Genomic DNA, 21,058 nt, shown 5'->3' on the forward strand with positions numbered 1-21,058 from the left:
GTATTTGAAATAGCGGTAATAAAAACCACAGGGACTTCTGAAGGCTACAGTGACAGCAAAAAAGAAGATTAAGGAAAGCAAGAGCAGCTACCCAATGAATAACACGGTAGACTACCAGCCTCAAAGCATGGTGGCTACAGCCCTGACGACAGCAGGTGACCCTTATTGGCAGTGCTGCGCTAACTGCTGGCTCCAAGTGCCTGACTGGAGCTACAAAGAAAGCAGCACACAACTCTTCAGAGAAATGCCCAGTGGGAGAGTGGGCACAACACAGTCACAAATTGCAGCAAGTGCCACTCCTGTTCAACAAATGGAAAATGTGCTTCACAGAAGCGTGGTCAAACACCAAATCTGTCTCCGTGGAAAGCAGCCTGCAAACATCACACTTTCAAAATGTTACTTCAGCTACATTTACTTCTTAGCTCTAAACAATCTTCTGCATTATGTGTGAGATTTTTCTTTAACAAACATCATTTTAGCCCAGTGTACAACGTTACAGTGGGCATTTCTTGTTTCTTAGGAAGTTGGCTGCATGCTTCATCACTTAAGACTTAGGGTTGGTTTTTGTTGGTTTTTTTTTGGTTTTTTTTTTTCATTTTTAAATCACTTTGCACTACTTCTCATTCCACATCAGTCACCAACTATTTTCTACTGCTGCAAAACTTCAAATTTTTCCTAACTAACCAGTTGCCTTTTCTCCCTCATTCTAAGTAGAATATACATTTGAAACAATTTCTGGTCTTAGAGTAATTTTTTTAATTTTAAGGTCCATGCATAATATATAACAATCACCATTAGGTATAATCATCTGGAAGTTATCAATTATTAGTCAGATTGCTAAAGGTTCCTGTGCATACAATGGAATACCAGTAACTATGGCACTTCCACATCACATCATACACTATTTTGTAATTAATGTCTTTTGATCATCTCCATATGGGAAATTTCACACATAAGTAGAAGTTATTCACTATATCCATGTCATTCCTTTGAAGAGGAAAATCAGCTGTTGCCAGAGTGGGGAAATGCCACTTTTCCAAATCATAAGGAAAAAGGTGGAATGGGAAATAGAAGCTGCACAGAAACCTGGAAGAATATTACCACTACAATTTTCTGAAAAACTCAGAGGAGTAGGAAGAAGGAAGAAAGCAATTAAGCAGACTTCTCATGTTTTCTAACAAAAGAGAGAAAATTAAAAAAGAACCTGTCTTGCATTGAATCTGTTTGCTTCTTGCAGTTGACTATCAAGCCCTTTGCTCCCAATCAGAAGAAGTAAGATGGCATGGGTACTAACTAGATATACCGATGCAGAAATCAATGCTGTTTACGTCTAGAACTACTAATGGACATTCTCCCAGTAGCCTCAGTGCAAGAGACAAACTGTTCCTGAAAGGGTCACTGTGTAACTTACAGCAACGCCCTTCATTTGACACATGTAGCCAAAGTGGTTCTTTTTCCTTCAAGACATCTGAAAGTGGATACAAGTTAAATATTTATGACTTTTAATAGCTGCAAGAAGATGCCAGTAATCACTCTTTTCTTTTCAGCTCAAATAACCTCACTAAAATTAACTGTCCACTAAAATCAACTGTGGGATAACTCCATTTATCTTCAGAGCCCAGTAAGCCTGGCCCTTTAGCCTCAACTGGCTTGGTTATTAGACACACTAAAATACATGAGCACACTCTTATTTTTATTAAGCTCACAAACATACATAGCATTTTTTCAGATTAAGAAATTGAAGTAGAAAGAACATATCTGTTTCAAGGGGCTTAGGAGGAACCCTGCCACACTTACAGAAAACTTAATGCATTCTGTCTTTCTATACTTGCTGAGCTACCAGACTACATGCATATAGAGCTGAACTTAAGAAAGTCTGATCAAGCATTAATATGGTTTTAAGGCACTAATATGCTTTCAAGGCATGAAGGGTGGAAATCTACGACAGCACAGTAATGTTGCCAAAAATAACACTCTTGCAAAGTTGATGACAATAAAATCAATGGGAGTATTAAATTATGAATCAACTGATTTTTAAGTAAAACTCTTTGAAGGCAATGCCTCCATGTAATTGGAGGTCAAGTAAAAGTTTGGCATTTGCAAAGATTACAAGATTAGTTTATATTTACTTATTTAACAAAAAGCCTAGTAACAAACCAAGTATGTCTCATCCTCCAATGTTTCCCATTCTTGTTAAAGTACTGTTGAAAGATGCAAGGAACAGCAATTTTAATTTGTAACAATGCTTTATTCTATCTTGTAGAAAGGAACCATTTATCCTTGCATACTCAAGATCCTAAGGCAAACTCATGTGATACTCATTTGTAATCTATTTGTCATCCTGCTTTGCCCGTAGCTTGTTTTTTATCACCATGCAGATTAGAGCAAGTAATGTAAAAAAATTACTTGGCCAAGCCGATTTCTTTGTCAGCATAACTGCCTTACTAACTCTTCTCAAGGCCTTCTGGAGACTTATGTTCTGAAAACATAAATTTACCCCAACTCATTGCCCACTCATTGGTTGGCAACCACCGCTCAACGAATGAGCATTCCACAACCTGTTTTTGTGACTACACATGCAAAAGCACTGCAAAATTTACCTGTCAAGCACTGTAAATTTCCCTGTTTACTGTGACCAGATTTTTTACCATGTGCTATCATTACCTTCTAATACCTTATGAAACTTATCAGGCAGCCAAGGGCAATCAAGACAATTCTTGAAACCTCTCCAATAATTTTTAGTGCCAGCTCTGGCACATGATGACTACTCTGAGTAATCATGCTCATGCACTTTACACTGAAAATCAACACCAAAAAAACTGCAACATTGATGCTGTACGTAAAACTAGTAATTTTCATCATTGAGAATCATTTTCAACACAATAATTTTCAAAGCACTGAGAAGTCACCTGCTTTTCAAGGCTACACTAATGGCAACATATACCAATTTTAAGTGGCACAACTCATTTTGCTCAAGTACAGATGGACAAGACATGTAGCTGTCATTTTTTCACCCTTCTCTTCCTCTGGTTACAAATACATGTGCTATTTTATAGGGATTTACTGATACCAATATCCAAACACCAAGCAATCCATCCTCAAGCCTACTTTACCATCACCCAGAAATCTTAAAGATTTCAAGAGTAATAGAATGAAATACATCATTCCAAACACATATCAGAGGCAATTCAATTAGTTAACATACGTTTGCCTACAACATCAAAATGCTGTACAGACAAACAGCAGACATAGCTTTAAAATGCCTACATCCCTTTTGCATGGAAACCATGCTCTTCACCCACAGCAAAAATTAATACACTTCCTAACATTGTATTTGAGCACTTTTAATCCAGAAATACACTGGAAATACTCTGAATACTCTGAAGCCTTTCATATTGAGACTGCCTTTTGCACCCTCAAAGCTTAAAACAACTATTCTTAGCTACTCTGATGTTCTGAGCATTTAAGATATGTCACTAGATAATACAGAACATTTTCTGGGAATGAGCCTTTTTCATCCAGAATCAAACTTTTTTTTTCCAGAACAATTGGCATAAACTGGGAGGACTTCTATGGGAGGGGAATAAGTGTTACTTACCAGTTATCCTCTTTATTGCAGTCTTCCTCTTCCTCCAGCCTACAACAGAGTCCTTATACTAAGAGTTACGGCTCCCACCTACCAGGAAGCAAAAGAATTGTCAATCAAGGTCATCAGGGAAGTACCAGCCTGTGCACTTCTATCTCAGCCACACCTCCATATCACAGCTACCTAAACTGCATGTGAAAATCCAGAAAAACCTTCTCACCAACTCATAATGAAGAAGAAAAAAGGAAAGTAACTGCTTGATGCAATAGGAGGCTAGAGAGAAGCATTGGCTTGTTGAGATCTCTTTCTCCCCTGCCACACATTTCTTATGTAGGAATCTCTGCTGAAGAAATCAGAGAGAAAAGAAAGATTGCTATAAACAGTTACCAGAGGCCACATGCACACCTGAGGCATGCATCCAAACCTGTGCAATCTAAACACGAGGGGAACTGTTGAAGCCTAATGGGGTGTAGCAAGTTACACAGGAATAGAACTTACTGCTATTACAGACACTTACTGGTCCTGCTATGGCAAGAACACATGCTATTAGGCAACAAAACTTCAACTGTCTGCAGTATTTAGCTGCATTGGCTACTGCCCTCTGAAGACAAAGGATAAGAAAGGACTTATGCTTCTCTACTGATGCAATCTCCAGAGAATGATCACACAAAGATTATATGCATCACTCCAACATTAAACTATTCTGTCTGTAGATGTGTATCAGTAAGTTCTTTGATTGCATTATATACACACAGCTTTTTAAAAAGGGCCTGGGCAAGCATGTTATACTTACCTATTCCTTTTGTTGGAATTCAGGAAAGTATCTGCAAAATTGATTTAATCTTTGTACAGAAGGGGAAAAATTATCAATTTTCAGAAGCCTTTGAAGAGGAGGAATATAAAATGTATTGACTAGTGCAAAGCACTGTTTTTAGGAACTGTGTGAGCCAATTTAAGACAATTTACCTGTCTAAAATGAGGACACATGACAAAGTTGTCATAAGATTTCATGCTTCTAACACGCTTTTTACAACTATTACAACTGTTTTATCAAAAAAGGTGGCTTTTATTTTAAAGTAAAGTGACAGGCATCTCAGTTGCCAAAGTTACTGGCATTATCACATTTGAAACTCAATCTTTGTGTAACTTAGAGGTATAAAAAGCTTCACTACAGACAAGAGGTTGATGTGATGATACATAAGATGAGAGAAAACAAGAATGAGATCATCTTTCTATTTGAGGTTCACCTTCCTTTGATGTTAACTTTCTTTACAAGAAAGTTCCTCTAAATAAAGTTTTTGAAATTCCATCTTTTAGGAGCTGAGAATCAAAAATTACCCACTGATTCCACAAATGATATAAAGTTTTCAAGGATGGTCACATTTTACAATCTTTTACAGAAAACACTCAAAAGCTTTAAAAAATAGCTTTTTCTATTTTAGCTCTGTCCATCATATTACAGGTAGTTGTAAGCATCCAGGAACTACAGCTACCTAGGAAGGAGGGGTGAAATGAGAAACAATAATAAATGAGAAAAATTGTCACTATTTGATAAAATAAATTAAACCACAGAAAACATCCTGTGTGTGAAATAAAGACAACACATCAATTCTAACACCTCTTAGAATTATTGACCTGAGATACCTGTCAAGCTCATTTCACTCAAGGTAAGCATGGCCCAAATAACACCCCAACACCAAGGTGTTGAAAGAAAGTGTTGAAGGAATGGAGTTTCTTCTTTACAGACTGCCAAGGAGTATTCCTGAGGGATACTCACAGGGATGGCTCAAAATGTTAGCTGGAAAAGCAGGTCCAAAGGAACTTCATGTGGTTCAACAAGAGCAAGGGCAAGGCTCTGCACCTGGGTTGAGGCACCCCTGGTATCAGCACAGGCTGGGGATGAAGAGATGGAGAGCAGCCCTGCCCAGAACTGGGGGTGCTGGTGGGTGAGAGGCTGGACATGCCCCAGCCATGGGCACTCACAGCCCAGAGAGCCAAACGTGTCCTGGGCTGCATCCAGAGCAGCGTGGGCAGCAGGGGAGGGAGGGGATTCTGCCCCTCTGCTCTGCTGAGACCCACCTGGAACCCTGAATCCAGCTCTGGGGTGCCAGCACAGGAAGGGCTTGGACCTCCTGGATTGAGTCCAGAGGAGGGACACAAAGATGATGAAAGGCATGGAACACCTCTACAGTAAGGAAAGGCTGTGAGAATTTGGTTTGTTCAGTCTGGAAAAGAGAAGTCTTTCGGGGAGCCTACCTGAAGGGTGTCTACAAGAAACATGGAGAGGGACAAATTAGAAGGGAATGTAGTGACAGGACAAGGAGGAATCGCTTTAAATTGAGAATAGGTTTAGATTATACATTAGAAAGAAACTCTTTACACTGAGAGCAGTGAGGCATTTGAACAAGTTGCCCAGGGAAGTTGGGGATATACCATGCCTGGAAGTGTTCAGTGCCAGGCTGGATGGTTGAAGGTGTTCCTGCTCAGAGCAGGGGGTTGGAATTAGATGATCTTTAAGATCCTTTCCAACCCAAACCATTCAGTGAATCTCTGATTCTATGAAAAGGTCATAGTTTCATTTATCCAGAAAGAGACATATATTTACATTTGGGCCTCTGTATTTTTCAGACAGTGCTTAAAAAACCACTAAATCAAAATTGTGGTAAGACATTTACCAGCAAAATACAAGCAGAAAAACCATGGCAAAGCAAAGTTAGGAGTTACATTAAATGGGGAACAAAACAAGCATTAAGCTTGCGTAAGAACAGAAGGAACATAGAAGTGTACCCAACCTTCCTGCCATTCCAACAGGCACAACACCCCTATGAAAATGAAGAACATTTGCACATGGAATTAGCTAGGATAACTGAAGAGGAGCTAAAGATTCCCAGTTTGAAGTCAGAAGCTGACTACCTCCAAAATTTTAAAGCTTAATAAAACATGACTCTTTAAGTATGAAGACCAGCAGGTTAAAAAAAAAACCCAAAAACATATCCCAGGGCACTGAAGACTTAACCCACACTATGCAATCAAAAACCTTGACCCAGTAGGTGCTCTACAAAGAAGTTCTCAAAATACCTTCAAACACCTAACCAATGCTTCTAACATTGCTTTTAGTGCTACTCCCACTCACTCACTGCCCATCAATATAAAATTAATTACAATAATAGAAGGAACATTTCCTCACACAGATCCATTGACCTTGAAAAACAAGCTTGTAAGTGGGCAATACTGCAGTTCTTTACCCTGACAGACTACCTTGCCACTATTTCAGTATCTATCTCATCAAATGCTCTCTGAACACATTTGTAAACCACCAGGCTGCCAAAAGTCCTCCAACAGGTATTTAACACTACAGTGACTTTCTAGGATGGCAGTATCACTTCTGTTAGATGTCATGTTTCTGTCAAAATCAAAGCACAGAGCCCTTAAATTCCAAATCCACAGCTGACCTTTCTGCCCCAGAGAATTAATACTTAACTCTTCACTTTGCTCAGTTGTATCTTCTGTACTTTTCCCTGTCAGTGATTCATCATCCAGTGAGACAACTTTGCTTACGAGTGACACTCTTCCACTCTCAGTGACAGGCGTTCTTCTCAACCGCTCTCAAGCAGCTCAAGCATCTTGCAGCCTTCTCAAGACTGTCTTATTCTCACCTAGCTACAGAGCCAGGCTTTCATTTAGTTACTGCCTTCTTCACCTTTTCCCTTTTCCTCTTCTCAAAACTGCACACAACTTACACACACACAGTTATCTTCTTCAGTTACATTATTAACACTTTTGTTACTTCCATTCCTCGACCTTCCTGTGCACCACACCTTCAGCCTTTCTCCTTTGATACTCACACAGACCTTAAGCTGTCAACTTTATAATCTATTTATAATCTTTATAATCTATTTATTCTGTTTTTATAGAAATCCTCCAATTTTTGGTCACACCGCCTGCTTAGTCAAAGTTCCCATCAACAGGCATCATGGCATTTCTTACTCAATCCCATTTGAGCTTTCAGTCCCTTTGCAGGTTAACAAAACCCACATACACACCACTGTGTGCAGGCTTGCCTGGTATCACTTAACATCTTGACGATGGGCATTTCAGGACAAAAGCAGTTCATAAGTGAACTTTTGTGAAGCAGCATCTGTCTCTCAGTATTCAAATAGATGGCTTTAAGTTTTCTGTCCCTTGAATTTTTCTGTCTCATAGCTAAAATTAACTTGGAGTGATGGAAACTCCTTAGAGATTTAAGCTCCAAAATACTACCCTGAGACAGCATGGCATTTACTTCAGTCCTTACTGGGGTTAACATATGTTTCTATGAATGTTTAATAAAAAAAATTTACACAGAAAGCCTGTTTGCTTCTCAAGGTTCACTATTAACTACATCAATAATTCTAACATGATCAAGCTTTACCAGGAATGACAGCACCAGAAAAGCAAAATACTATTTAGAATTTTCAACAGCTGTGCAGCAGAGGGGGCAGCTAGTATTTCAGAAAGTATTTTTGCTTTTGTTAACGCATGAGAAATTTGTAAGATAAGCAAGCAGAGGTTTGCTTAAAATAAAGTCTCTCAAGCCATTAAGAACCATGTTTGAAAACAATGAAGGGAAACAAGGATTCCAGCCTATACTGATGGAAAGCCTGCTACATGCATCTCCCCCCAAAAAAAGGAAAGAAAAAAATAAAAGCGCACAAAAGTTCTAGGTCTCACTGGGATAAAATCAATAGTGGTCTAAACATAACTTACACAAAATTTTTCAGTGACATAAGCATCTAACACCTGAAGCTATTCCGAACTATGCATCTGAAGGTGTCTGGAGTTGACAAAACTAATTAAAAAGTGTATTTTGAACTTTGGCAGGGTAGGAGTAAGGAGGATCAATTCAGAGCAAACAAAACCCAAAGCATCTGAAAATGCCTGTGTAAATTTTTCCAGAAAATTACTACAATGAAAGTTTCTCTAAAATAAGTTACAAAAATCAATTTTTTTTTTTTTTTTTTTTTTTTTTTTTTACTGAAGGGCTCTTTTGGACTTACAAAACAAAAATTTAATGTAGAGCAGCAGTAGTGCATAAAGCAAACACAACGAGTATAGAAATTAAGGATAGATAATAATGGTCAAATTTTAAATTTCCATTTCCAGTGATATCAAGAACACAAATTATGCTATATAAACCATGTTAATATTACCTTATCTTACAACGATAGCACTTATTAGCTAATTGGTTACAAGAAATTACAGGGTGCTCACTCTATCCCAACTGCAAATTCCAACTAAGTCTATATATTTGAGTTTATTTTGCATTTGCAGTAAGCAAAGCATGTGGACAAGAGCAGTTAGAATTTAATCCGATGACATTCACCTAGCTATTATCAGATCATGTGTTCCCACATCTTAAGAGACAAAGTAAATCTGATTACAGAAGGATTCAAAACGGTTTGAGTGTAACAAACTTAACATAGTTAGCAAATAGCCAGCAAGACTTAAGTGCAGATCTGAGGCATTTTCACACATTATCATTCCATGGATAATCTTCCTGTGAAAGGAACAGGAGAATATAGCCTAAGGAAGAAAGCCAGTCAAGACAGGTAGCAGGCTAGGGAAAGTAACTTGTATTGTCTGAAACAAATGGACACCTCTAGATCCAAGATGAGAGATGTATTAAAGACAGAATTATTAACTTAGCATCATTCAACTTGAAAAGCAAACATACATTTTCATCTAAACAGTAATCCTATTACAGGACTGCTAAAATTAAAAGACCATAGACAATGTTTTTGTAGCTCATTTAGTACACTTACCAGCATTTGCTGTATAGACAATTTCATTGATGAGTCAGTTGTACTTCCTCTCTAAAGTGCTTTGAGGGGAGCTCAAGTGCATCCTCTTCCTCAATCTTTGAAGTGTTTACCTATACCACCAGCTTTGAAAGTAAAAGGCAACAGGCAGGCAATGCAGAGACAGGAATGAGGCTGAGTACAATAGTATATTACTCTGAAAATATTTTGGTGCTGCTTTTCAAACCTCACAGGGACAGACAGTCCTTTTATTTTTTATAAGTGAGACTTCAGATACTATTTAAAAGATACTTCTTAAAATGAGCATTTGAGAATTCAGTCAGCAATATATCAGTTGACAAGAACATAAGAACAGGTAATCTGAAATCATATACATTATATACACAAATACATAAAGCAAACAGAATTCTTTTCAGTGAATAAAATCATTGGTGTGTTATAACAGAAAACAATTAGAAAACTCCCAATATTAAATACAACAGCATCAATAGTGGGAACTAAGAGCTAATGGGAGCACATTGTAATAGGAATGTTATGAATATGGAATTACATAAAATAATTACATCTGTATAAATGTATCAGAGGAAAAAGAATTCCAACAGTGGTAGAAATACTGGAGATGAAGACTACAAGTGGTAAAGGTTTGTTCACAAAGTGGGGAAGAAAGGAAGAGTGGACCTACCAAAAGAGAAAAAATTGGGATTTATTTAACATTCACATCAAATATTTAATATTCCAAAAGTGACTAGAAAAGCTAAAGGACTCTGCAGACTGTCACAATTACAAATAAAGTTATTTCCAACATCAAAAAATAAATTTTATGGAAGAAATGCTTCACAGAAGAATTAAAAAGAACTAGTAAGGGGTCAATATTGAGTACTGCCATTTATGTTACTCATCTTCATGCTAAAAGGAGAAGCAGACTGTGCAAGCATGAGAATGCTTTCACAGGTTTTTGTCTGAGCTAAAGACTGCAACTAAGGAAATTTCCACCACACTTACATGTTAGGAAGCTCTCCAAGCACTTGGCTTTCATGGTATTTGTTATAATGTCTGCTGACCTAGGAAAAGTAACCTGCTTCTTATATAACCTAGAATTTTGGGAAAATAAAGAAGTTGAATTTTGGGAAAATAAAGAAGTTGACTTTTTTTTTTTTTCCAAGTCCAACTGGCACACAGGCAGGCTGCATAATACTAGAGAATCTAAACATGACTATGCAAGAGCAAAATACTGAAAATTAAGGCAGTTTAGATTCTATCTCTTCTTTATACGGAAGGCATTGAAAGAAAAAGACAGTGGTTGTCACTTCTCCTACCTTGTCCAAATATTGGGCTATTTTCATTTTGGGATGTTTTGGGATTTTTTTATTGTTTTGGGGTTTGGTGGGTTTTTGTTTTTGGGGGTTTTTTTTTTTTTTTGTTTTGTTGGTTTTTTTTTTTTTTTTTTTTTTTGGTTGGTTGGTTTTTTGTTTTTTTTTTTTTTTTTTTTTTTTGTTGGTTTTTTTTTTTTTTTTTTTTTTTGTTTTTTTTTTTTTAGTTACATACAATTTCAAAAATTTTCATTACTAACATCTAAAAACAGACTTTAGATTTTTTCCCTTGACCATGAAAGTATAGAAATGAAAGTATTATAAACAGTGATAAAAACTTATCCTGTACTTCCACATGCAATTAGCAAGGAGCAAATTTAGCATAATATTGAAATGGGAACATTTCATAGTTTCTGGGGAATACAGCACAGAACAAAGCAGATGTCTTGACAGAAGAGAAAGGATTTTATCATCAGGAACACTGAACTCCCTAAAATATTAATCCTAGAGGTAAATTAAGTGAAATGCAGTAACATAAAGCTCCCTCAACTAGCTGAGAAAAAGTCAACATTAATGTTAGCTCATAAAAAGGAAAGTGACTACAGTTAGAAAACTGTAAGAGCAAAATGAGCCAGAAAAGTAGGAGTCAGTTACCACCATGTTTGTTTATTTCACAAGAGGAAGTTTCCAGGTCAAGCTACCTACAATGTAACATGGACTACAACAACTCATATTTGCTACATCAGAAGTTTCAGTAGTGAAAACTACAGTGCACCTGTACTATAATTTCAATGAATGTTCGCTTATGATTCAGCACCTGCTTTCCAAGCAAAAAGGATGGAAATATGGCAAGACAAATTCAGTATCCTCAGCAGAGATGCTTCAAATGGATCAGAAACCAAAAATCTCACATTATTGTCTAGAAAGTGAGTCAGGAAAATTTTTTAACATTTATCACACTTCCCCAGTTTTTAAATTCTTGTTCCATGTCTATTTTCTTAATGCTCTTCCCTCTGTTTAATTGCTATTTCATGTTCTATAGATTAAGAATCAAAAACTGAAATGCATTTAAATTCCTGTGTGGTCAAGATACGTAGTGGGGGCAGGTGAGTTGACTCAGACAATGGTCATTGCTCCTTCCACTGCTGAACAACATTCACTGTGGGACAGTAAGAATTGTAAATATCTAGATATCCTTACACCACAGACAGCGGAAGTGTCAATCATGCCATTATTTCTGAACATTAAAAACCACAATCCATTGATGAACTTCTAAACGAGAGAGAGAAAGCTGTATGACCTGACTATACCTGAGAGATACTTAATGCTTTCCACATATCAAACGTCTGTATGTTAACATTCCTTTTGCTAAGTCTTAACAGGGCAGTGAAGGCAATAGCCACTTAATACACTTGAAAGAAGGTAATTCCACCATAATCTTCTGGAAAAGAGGTCAGCACCTTCCCACACACAAGAAGAGTGCCTCAAAATATTTGGAAAGCATGGCTGCTGCTCAGCTCATTTGTTCTTGCACAGTTGCTTGTACCAGCTGCAGCTCCACTACTGCAGAGTGAGAGGAGACCTTCAGTAGCTTCTGCAGATGCTCGGCGCCAGCAACTGCAGTATGTAATTTGTCTCCCAACCTGTCCAAACAGGACCACACAAGGAGGAGCCACAGAACTGCTCTTGAGCAGTCTGTGATCCCCTTGGATCCAGCAGAACTTTGTCAGTCTCAAAAAGTTACATTGAGAAACACGAGACCTATGCTCCAAGTTATGGTAATTTGGCATGTGCAGCTTTAGTAATAAAGGACTAAATACACAGCACTAACTCTTACAATTGCCTCTTCAAAAACTACCTGAATGTGATGCTGGGTTTGATGGGGTGGTTTATTCCAAAGAAAATTCCCTTTTAAGGGACTTACCTTTTCCAGGGCCAATGAATCCACAGGCTCAAGACTGATGGAAGCCAGGGACTGCAGAACTGATAGACTTAATCCACCTGCTAAAAAGGATCATGCTGGAGCTGGTAAGAACCACTGGCTGCACAGTCCAAATCTAATTCACTTAACACAGTGTGACATCTCTAGAGAACCTCACTGCCTAGCTTCTTGGCCAGGCAGAGTCACAGAAGCCCTCTGAAACCAACAGCCCAAGGTTGCTGAGGTCCCTAAGGGGCACAAAACACACCAGAGAAATGCATCACTCCTCAGACACACTCTCGCAAATCAGCAGAAAAACAATATCCCACACCAAGCTACACCGGAGAATTAAAACATTTGCAATCTCAGCTAGCAATTATATCTACCATAAAATGAAAAATGAACTGCAAGGATGAAATAAATTTCTTCATGCAGAAGTCAGCAGAAAATTCATTCAAAGCACAGCCACAATCTGGACATTCAAACAAGCATTGTCAGTCTTCTCTGCATCTTGTTTCAGGAAGACTAAAAGGATCATCATTATCATTTCAGGATCATCATTATCATTTCAGGAATTTGCAAATAAAGCTCACTGCACTCAAACAGCCTCAGTATGACCCTATACATGAGGACAAAACAGTATTATAAAGCCAAGCCTCTTTTCGAGAGTGTCACCCAATCTCACAGGCAGATATCACACAGTGTTTCACATATTTAAAACAAGGCCTAACATAACCCAAGGCTGATGAGTTACACAAGGTATTTTCCCTCAGAGTATTTCCAGTTCTTCTTTCTCTAAACAAAATCCCATCAAGACTCCATGCAAGACCTCTACCACAAAGGGAAACATCTCTTCAGTATCAGTCATTGTCTCACCAACAGGACAGATATACACCATTATCTCTAATGCATACTCCACAGCTATCTGGAATTGTAGTATTGTCCCCACACGCCTGCTACATTTCCTTTCAGTAACCCCCTTCACCATCACTGAACTCTTCAGCAGCTCAGGTCTGGCAAAGCTGCTTAAGGAGTTTATTTTCTCTCTACCTCACTGCAATAGCTTGATCAGGAATCACCACCACTTCCAAACAGTCAGCAAAATTGGGATGTTACACCCAGACACCACTGCTCATCTGCTCAGTACAGACTTGCTTTAATCAGTTTAGTATGCTACGTTTACACTGTCTCAAATGACAGCAGCAAGATCCACCAGGCATTACATGGATCTTGTGTTGGAGCTCTTGAGCTGCAATGATCAGCCATTTTCAACAAATCATAGGAATACACAGAATCAACACATTTCCTTTCTGAAAGGAAGATTGCTTACTATAGACAAGTTTAAAGTTCTTCTTAAAAGCAGGAAAAACAAAATGTAATTTATAACAACCAACCTCAAATTTTGAAGAAATACCATCTTTTCTACTGTATGATGTAGGAAAACAATAACTTGAGCACAGCTTGGAACTGAAAACAAATTATGCATAAATACCCCTGGCTGTTACACCACAAATAAAGCCTGTTGAATGATTTCCACAGTATTGGTTTGTAGGTAGAAATTATACAGAGCTGATGACATGAACAGGATACAAAAGAGAAACTGCATGCAATTCTGTACACCAAGATGCTTCAGGCATTTCTGTCAGCATAGTGAATTTTTAAAAATATATTTAAATTAAAACCAGATGACTTTTTGGTATTTGGGGTTGTTCTTTCAATTTGCCTTTCTATGATAAAGAGACTAAGAGCCAAAGTAACACCTTCCTGAAAACTTCTCTTTTTTTTTGGCTGAATTTCCACCCCTCACAGTACATCCTTCAACACTTCCACACACATTTCACAAATAAACAAACACTAGTAATTTAAAAAGGAACTGTAAAGGCAAATGAGCTTCAGAAATGTGTGCCAATAAAGAGCTTTTCACAAAAGGCCATGCCACCTGCACTGCATCTGACAGCTCAAAATCTCCTCCTTAAAAAAACCGAAAAACCCCACCCAAACCCACCCTGTCCAGATTAGAACAAGAGTTACATCTAAGCTACCACCAAGAGCACAAGTTCACAAACATCCCTATCACATTCCCAAAGTGGTACTTAGAGCTGGACAGTGGCTGCAACAGCACCGGCATTTCTTACTCAGCTCTTCAGACCAGATCCACAGAGAATGCAGGAAGGAATGACGTATTCATGAGGTGTGGGCATGCACAGCAAGATCACCAGAAGCAAGGAATGATTTGATGCAGTGTAGCTGGAGAAGAGATAGTTAGAAGTAGGATGTATTAAAAAGGTGAAGAAGACTTTGCACAGCTGACTGGAGCACTGAAAGAAAACTGAGGTGGGGAAAAAGCCATTTGTATGCAAACTTCTATCTGAACTCACTGAGAAATAAGAGACTTGTGCACAATTCCTCCAAGACACTACATTCAAAAGGTGATTCTAATTCATGTGATTATTCCAGAAGAGCAAAATAGTTATAAAGTAGCCAATATTTACCCAACAAATGCAGGAAGCTGTTATCCCTTCATATTTCTTTATGGGTTGTCAGAATCATCTGAATAAAACTTCCCTCATATAGAACAGGATCAACTGTATACAAAATGCCGAGCAGATATCACACTGTGTTAATTTTAATTAACAGATTGATTAGAGATTAAAGGTAGATTCTAATGCTTTTTGAAAACCCTAATCCCCTAATCAAGTTGCTTTGAAATCTGACACTTCAGTTTTAATACTCCAACCTGAAATATCTACATGATGTTCCTAAAATCCAGCACCAAAAGAAACAGACCCATACTGCTTTTAGATTTGTCAATCAGTGTTTATCAGATTCATTACTAAGCATGAAGTCATAGCTACCTTCATTAAAAGAGATGGCTTACTTATGAGTAGGTCATGAGGACATGGATGTCTCCTGCCTTAGTAGCACTGTATCCCCTAATGCAAGATGAGGGCTGCATCCCAGGAAATACAACATGGAAACAGACATAATTGCAGACTTTATTCTGTCCCCAACACCCACAACTACATAGCCTCTACTAGTAAATAGAGGCAGGCAATGGCCCTATTCTTGGACTGTTTTCAGCCACAATCTCAGCTGCTCTATAAGTCAAAACAGCAATAAAACAAAGCTAAAATTATCTCCCACAATGAATGGATGACAAGTACATTGCAATCAAAGACTAGCACTAAGAGAAGAGGAACCTATTTGAAAAGAATCACTAACAGCTATTCTTCAATATACATTTGTTTCCCAACTGATAACTACTCAGCTACAAGAGTCTCACCAACAGAAATTAATCACTCCAAAACACTGAGCTTCCAACACTCAAAAATTACACCTTCTACCACAGGTTAAGCCATTCACCATCTCCATGTTCCTGCCACTGTATTCTTTACAAAGCATTCCTCTTAAATGTCACTGTCATCTGCTCATATGTCATCTATTAACAACAAAATCAAGAAAAAGGGAAAGAGTTGTGTTGACATCTAAGTGCAACTAAATGCAACTGCCTTTTGTGTAGCAGGCTTTTCAGAAGGGGTAGGCAGTCTAAAGAAGTAAGGATAAGAGTGTGTTGCAAGCCCTCCATGTTCCCACAACAGCAGCCAATATAAGCCCAGTTAGGACAGCATGTACACATCCCTACTGATGTCTATTCTCATTACACGATAGCTGAAAAGCATTTTCAATATACTCAGATGAAGAATCAAGGCACAGAAAGAAATCCACATAACAGATGCAGGGGTTCTGCCACCTAGTGGCATCTAGAGCCTCAAATTACTGTATCTACCATATTATTATTACTTTTTTTTTTTTCTTTTACTGGAAGCATTTGATAGCAGAGAACATAATAGAGAGCACACAGCTTCACTAGCACTGAAATTACTAGGCCTGGATCCCTGCGGCTTCGTTTCAGAACTGCATTCTGTAGCACGCAAGATGATGAGAGTTTCAATTGAAGCTTTTCTAGCTGTTCAAATAGTAATGGTATACTTCTCTTCATCAGTCCTCCAGCTGCCACAGATTCTCTGCTGCCTCATACAGAAGTGGATTTCCTGTTGTATAGTCTCATAGTCACCTGCCCATACTCAGTACTTGCAGAATAGTAATATTTTGAAGTCCTTACCCATTCATTGAAATTGTTCAAATCTAATAAATCTCAAAAATAATCATGAGCAGGAACCAGGGAAAAGCAGAGACTGAGAGACAAAAGCAGTAGAATGATAAAAGCTTCATTTCTTCATGAATCCATGAATCACAACCATCTGAATCACAATTTGTCAATAAAGAATGTTTGTTGGCCCCAGTAGCTTAAGGGATTCCCCTCCCCAGGTCACAGCATGCCATGTCAAGGCAACAGGGAGAAGGGACACAAAGGAGCATGAGACATCAACTCCTTAAGGCAAGAGGCAGCAGAAATCCCCCTTTTCATCAGGCCATAAACTCAAAAGCCCCCTTTTCCACTTGGGATTCAAAGCCAGAAGCATTTTAATGCCTAAACTAGGTCAGTCTTTGTTTACACAAAACAGGAATGAGAAAGGAAGTATCAATCCATTCTACTTGGTCAGGATGGGTCAAAACCACTGGACTACAAGGCACAGAGTAGCCTGCCATTTTTTTATTTATTTTTAAGAAAAGAAACCTTATCAAAGGCACATTCAGAGAACAAACTTCACACAGATGTAGCCAGGTAACAAACAATTATTTTAATTTAAGACAGTTATGATTCTTCCATGGGAAAACTGACAAAGAAATTTAAAGTGATGTCATATTCTTCTTAGGCCATACCTTACAGTTACTTAAGGTTTCAGCTCCCATTTGCCGACTTTTGTAACTCTGGAACACCATGAGGTCTTCTGGTATCCATAACACATACCATAGTAAATAACAGATAGATTGAGGTATTTTAGATTCAGTCCAGAAAAACAAGCAAACAAACCCCAAAGAACAACAAAAACCCTCACTAAGCAAAAGAAAACAAGCCACCATGCTACAAAACAAAAAGGACAAAAAACCCCTAAACCTAAAACATAAGCAAAATCACAAACATGATACAGTTGTCTTAACCTTTTGACAAGTTTCCTTTTGCCTTCAAGTTTTTCCTCCAACTCCATAGCAATCCTTGCACTCCCCAGTTAAGTCCCTTAACTGTATGCAGCCTATGAAAATTTTGCCCTTATGAGGTGGGAAAGAAGAAGAGGGAGGAGGAAAAGAAAAAAAAAAAAAAAAAAAAACCAAAAAAAGGGAAGATCTTCCACAAGGGGTTCACAGGTGAGCTAATCCTGAAGACCTAGCAATGATTCACAGATTTCCACTGGGCTTTTATGAGAAAATAAGATAATCAGTAAGATTTATTTCTTGCTCCATATTCTGCATATTTGAATTTCAGTTATGTAAACTATCACACAAGTAAGAACTACCGCAGTGATGGAAAGAGGTGCACGAGTGACTTGATGTGAAACCATGTTTGATCACACAGTGATGAGTTTTGTGAACTGCAGTTGTAAAGATAGACTAGATTTCTGCTAGAAAGGAAAGCACTCTTTCCCTTCTCAATGAGCTAGTAGTTTTTACAGCAACAGCCCCCAGGATTGAGAAGAAAGATTATTGGAATGTGTGCACTGGCAATCAATGCTTCACAAATGCAGGCAGGACTCAGTAAACTCAATGTCAGACACAAACACTTCTGTCTACAGCCTCCTGAACCAAACTAGTTGTGGATTACAGAAAGTGTGGGACTTTCTTACAATGACTACTCATTCTCTGGTCTGCATGTAGGACAGGTACTCACATTATTGGAATGTTAGAGTGTCATTCAAAAGAAGTTAAGGATGTGTTATTGTGAAGTTACAGCTTTATGTCAGTTTGCAAGTTTCACTTAATCTCACTTCACATTAATACTGAATAGATCCATTGAAACTCCTCAGCAGAGTAAGGAACCTGCAGAACACAGTAGTAAAGCACAGTTCCCTATACAGGACAATCCACATAAGGGTTTGTTAACTAGGTTAGCCAGAGTCTTTGTAATAGAATGAAGCATGTCTGAGCATAAATGTCTCAGCATTGTCCTGCTCAGACAATGGCAAAGGAGAGAACAAACCATTTTTAGGCAATACCAATGCATACCATCCCTTTATATGATACTAGCTCCTACAGACTTGGTTTAGGAATCTCAGTAACACCTCACAGAGTTTTGAAAAAGACTAGGCAAACACACACCTAGAAAACAAAAATCTTGCTAAAGTTAGAATAACTTTATGCAGTAATGAAAAGTTCTAAAACAGCAGACATTACATGTTGAAAATAGCAACCTTTTCCTTTTCTCCTCATTTTCTACTATGCCTCAGACTCATTCAGTAGGTCTTATGTATATCATATTTTGTAAGAGATTCAGACCTATCAGTGAAGCAGTCAGATCACATGTTTCTGTGTAAGGGCCCTGCTATCCAGGCAAGCCCCTGAGCGAGGATCTGAGTCCCATCCACACTCAGTTACCTGTATGCTCTCCCAAATATCCACTGTCCTGGAATACTCAGTTTCTTGCTTAACACACCTAAGGTCACACAACAAACAGAATTAGCATGCTGATCCATTAAGCATTTTAATTCTCCGACACTAGGAGGAGACGTCAGGGAAAAAAAGATGGGTATTTCTTTCTCTTTTCATTTTCCCCTCCTCCCCACCTCCAAACACACACACTGCACTTTGGTCTTGCTTGGCTCACTTGGAGTTTCCAGTTTCTAGTAAAGCTGGGATGAGGAGTCCTGCCTTACTCTGTTCTTCTTACTCATGACTTGGCAGCTGTCAGCATCTTGTTCAGGGAGAAATCCAGTTCAAGGGGACTGACAGCATTTAACTCCCAGCAGCTCTTCAGCTCTAGTAGACGAGTTCCAGGCTCAAGGTGTTTGTTTTTCTACCTGGTATGCCTACATTGCAGGACATGCAAAGCCCCAGCAGAAGATATCCAGTTATTGCAAGCTGGCAGCTAAGAGCAGTGGCATGCACTATGGTAAGGACCAGACACTCAGCATGATGTCACAGACTGAAGTGAAGCCTTAACTCTTCAATTGACATGGCAGTATGAAGTGCAAGACCACTGAAAAGCAACAGCATCAAGATTGCTATTTCAGTTTTCTGTCACATGGCATCTACCCAGGTAAAGAATACCCATACTGCCCACAAACTAGAGCAGCACAGTAATTAGAACATTTTGTTTAACAGACTTTACATCTTGTTCTCTATCCAGCATTGTAGCATGGCATATCAGTCACAAGTTTATTAAACCATTTTGGATGTTTGAAGTGGTTTTCTTCAGAAGCATCTAGATTAGCTTTTTAAAAATATATATTTTTACTCCAGTTGTAAAACCTTGATACTAGTATTCTATCCTGACTTCTAAATGTGAACAAGAGTTTAGGAACTTGTGTTCAAAACTCTCATAAAGCAATAAATACAAATTACAGAAAGATCCAAAGCAGAAAGATGAAACATGTTGCTTTTGGCATTACTCTGTTCCCTATTTATGTCTAGAAGAAGCCCGACATGACAACTGCAAAGAAAGACCTCAGACAAACTCATATAAGTGTGCCAAAAGGACTGGAAGCCCCAGCTCACATGATGAGAATGTCAAGCATTTCCTCTACTGCTGTGTACGACTGCACCTCCTAACCAGGGGTCAAAAGCAGATTTGAGTTTTCAGTTTGGGGCTTGGGGGTCTTTTTATATTAATTTTAAATCAAAGGAGTGTTTTCTTTGTCCTTCTAAAGTTATAGACTAGTGCCAAAAATGTTCAACATTTAACATTATTAGTGCAGTCATTTATAGAAGCTGCAATTTTGGCATATATATTTAACAAGTAATTTAAATTCTAGCACCTTAAATTATGTAGATTGGGTTGTCACTATGACAACAATTTTTACATGTCTAAAACATATAAAAGTACCTTTTTTTCTGTTCCTTACTGAAGCCAAGAGTTATTGAAAGCTTTACCTCTTCTGGACAGAAAGGCAGGACTTCCATAACATCTGATTCTAGACAAAATATGTAAGTTACTTGTTGAATGAAGGAAGTTTTCATGAACTTGAACAGCTCTAATTTAAAAAATACTTTGAACATAGAACACTCGAGGGAATCTAAGACAACAGGGAAGAAAACATATGCAGGAATTCAGGAATGGGTAAAGCTCTTTTTTATCATCATTAAGGCTAAGAAAGTCTTTTAATAGCTTTCTCAAAAGATAACCCAAACAATCTCAAGGTCAGGCTTCACATTTAAAACCAAAGTTTCTCTAAAAGACAACTGGTTCAAAGGATGTTGCTTTGATTCAAGTCTCCATACATACATCTTTGACACAAACACTTTGCTGGTAATGCTTCATTCTATTACAAAGAAAAATCAGTTTGATGATGTGGAAGTGACATAGTGTTTGTTTCATTTAGAAAACAAC

At 38.1% G+C, this 21,058-nt stretch overlaps 1 protein-coding gene across 3 annotated transcripts in view; it reads right to left on the reverse strand.

The window, feature by feature from the left end:
* The window catches only part of CRIM1 (cysteine rich transmembrane BMP regulator 1), a 175,866-nt gene that overhangs the window by 132,669 nt on the left and 22,139 nt on the right, over nucleotides 1-21,058 (reverse strand). Inside the window, exons 1-2 of one of the 3 annotated variants that reach the window (XM_041404142.1) lie at nucleotides 9,388-9,803; nucleotides 3,599-3,676 (exon numbers count right to left, since the gene is read on the reverse strand). The exons of the other annotated variants lie outside the window; for them this stretch is intronic. The gene's annotated coding sequence lies outside the window, so the exon portion shown is untranslated. Of the gene's footprint in view, nucleotides 1-3,598; nucleotides 3,677-9,387; nucleotides 9,804-21,058 lie in introns of those variants that run through there. 3 annotated transcript variants of the gene reach the window in all.

Source organism: Onychostruthus taczanowskii, unplaced genomic scaffold, assembly GCF_017590055.1.
Source record: "Onychostruthus taczanowskii isolate IOZ18803 unplaced genomic scaffold, ASM1759005v1 scaffold21, whole genome shotgun sequence".
In the NCBI taxonomy this organism is placed as follows: Eukaryota; Metazoa; Chordata; class Aves; order Passeriformes; family Passeridae; genus Onychostruthus; species Onychostruthus taczanowskii.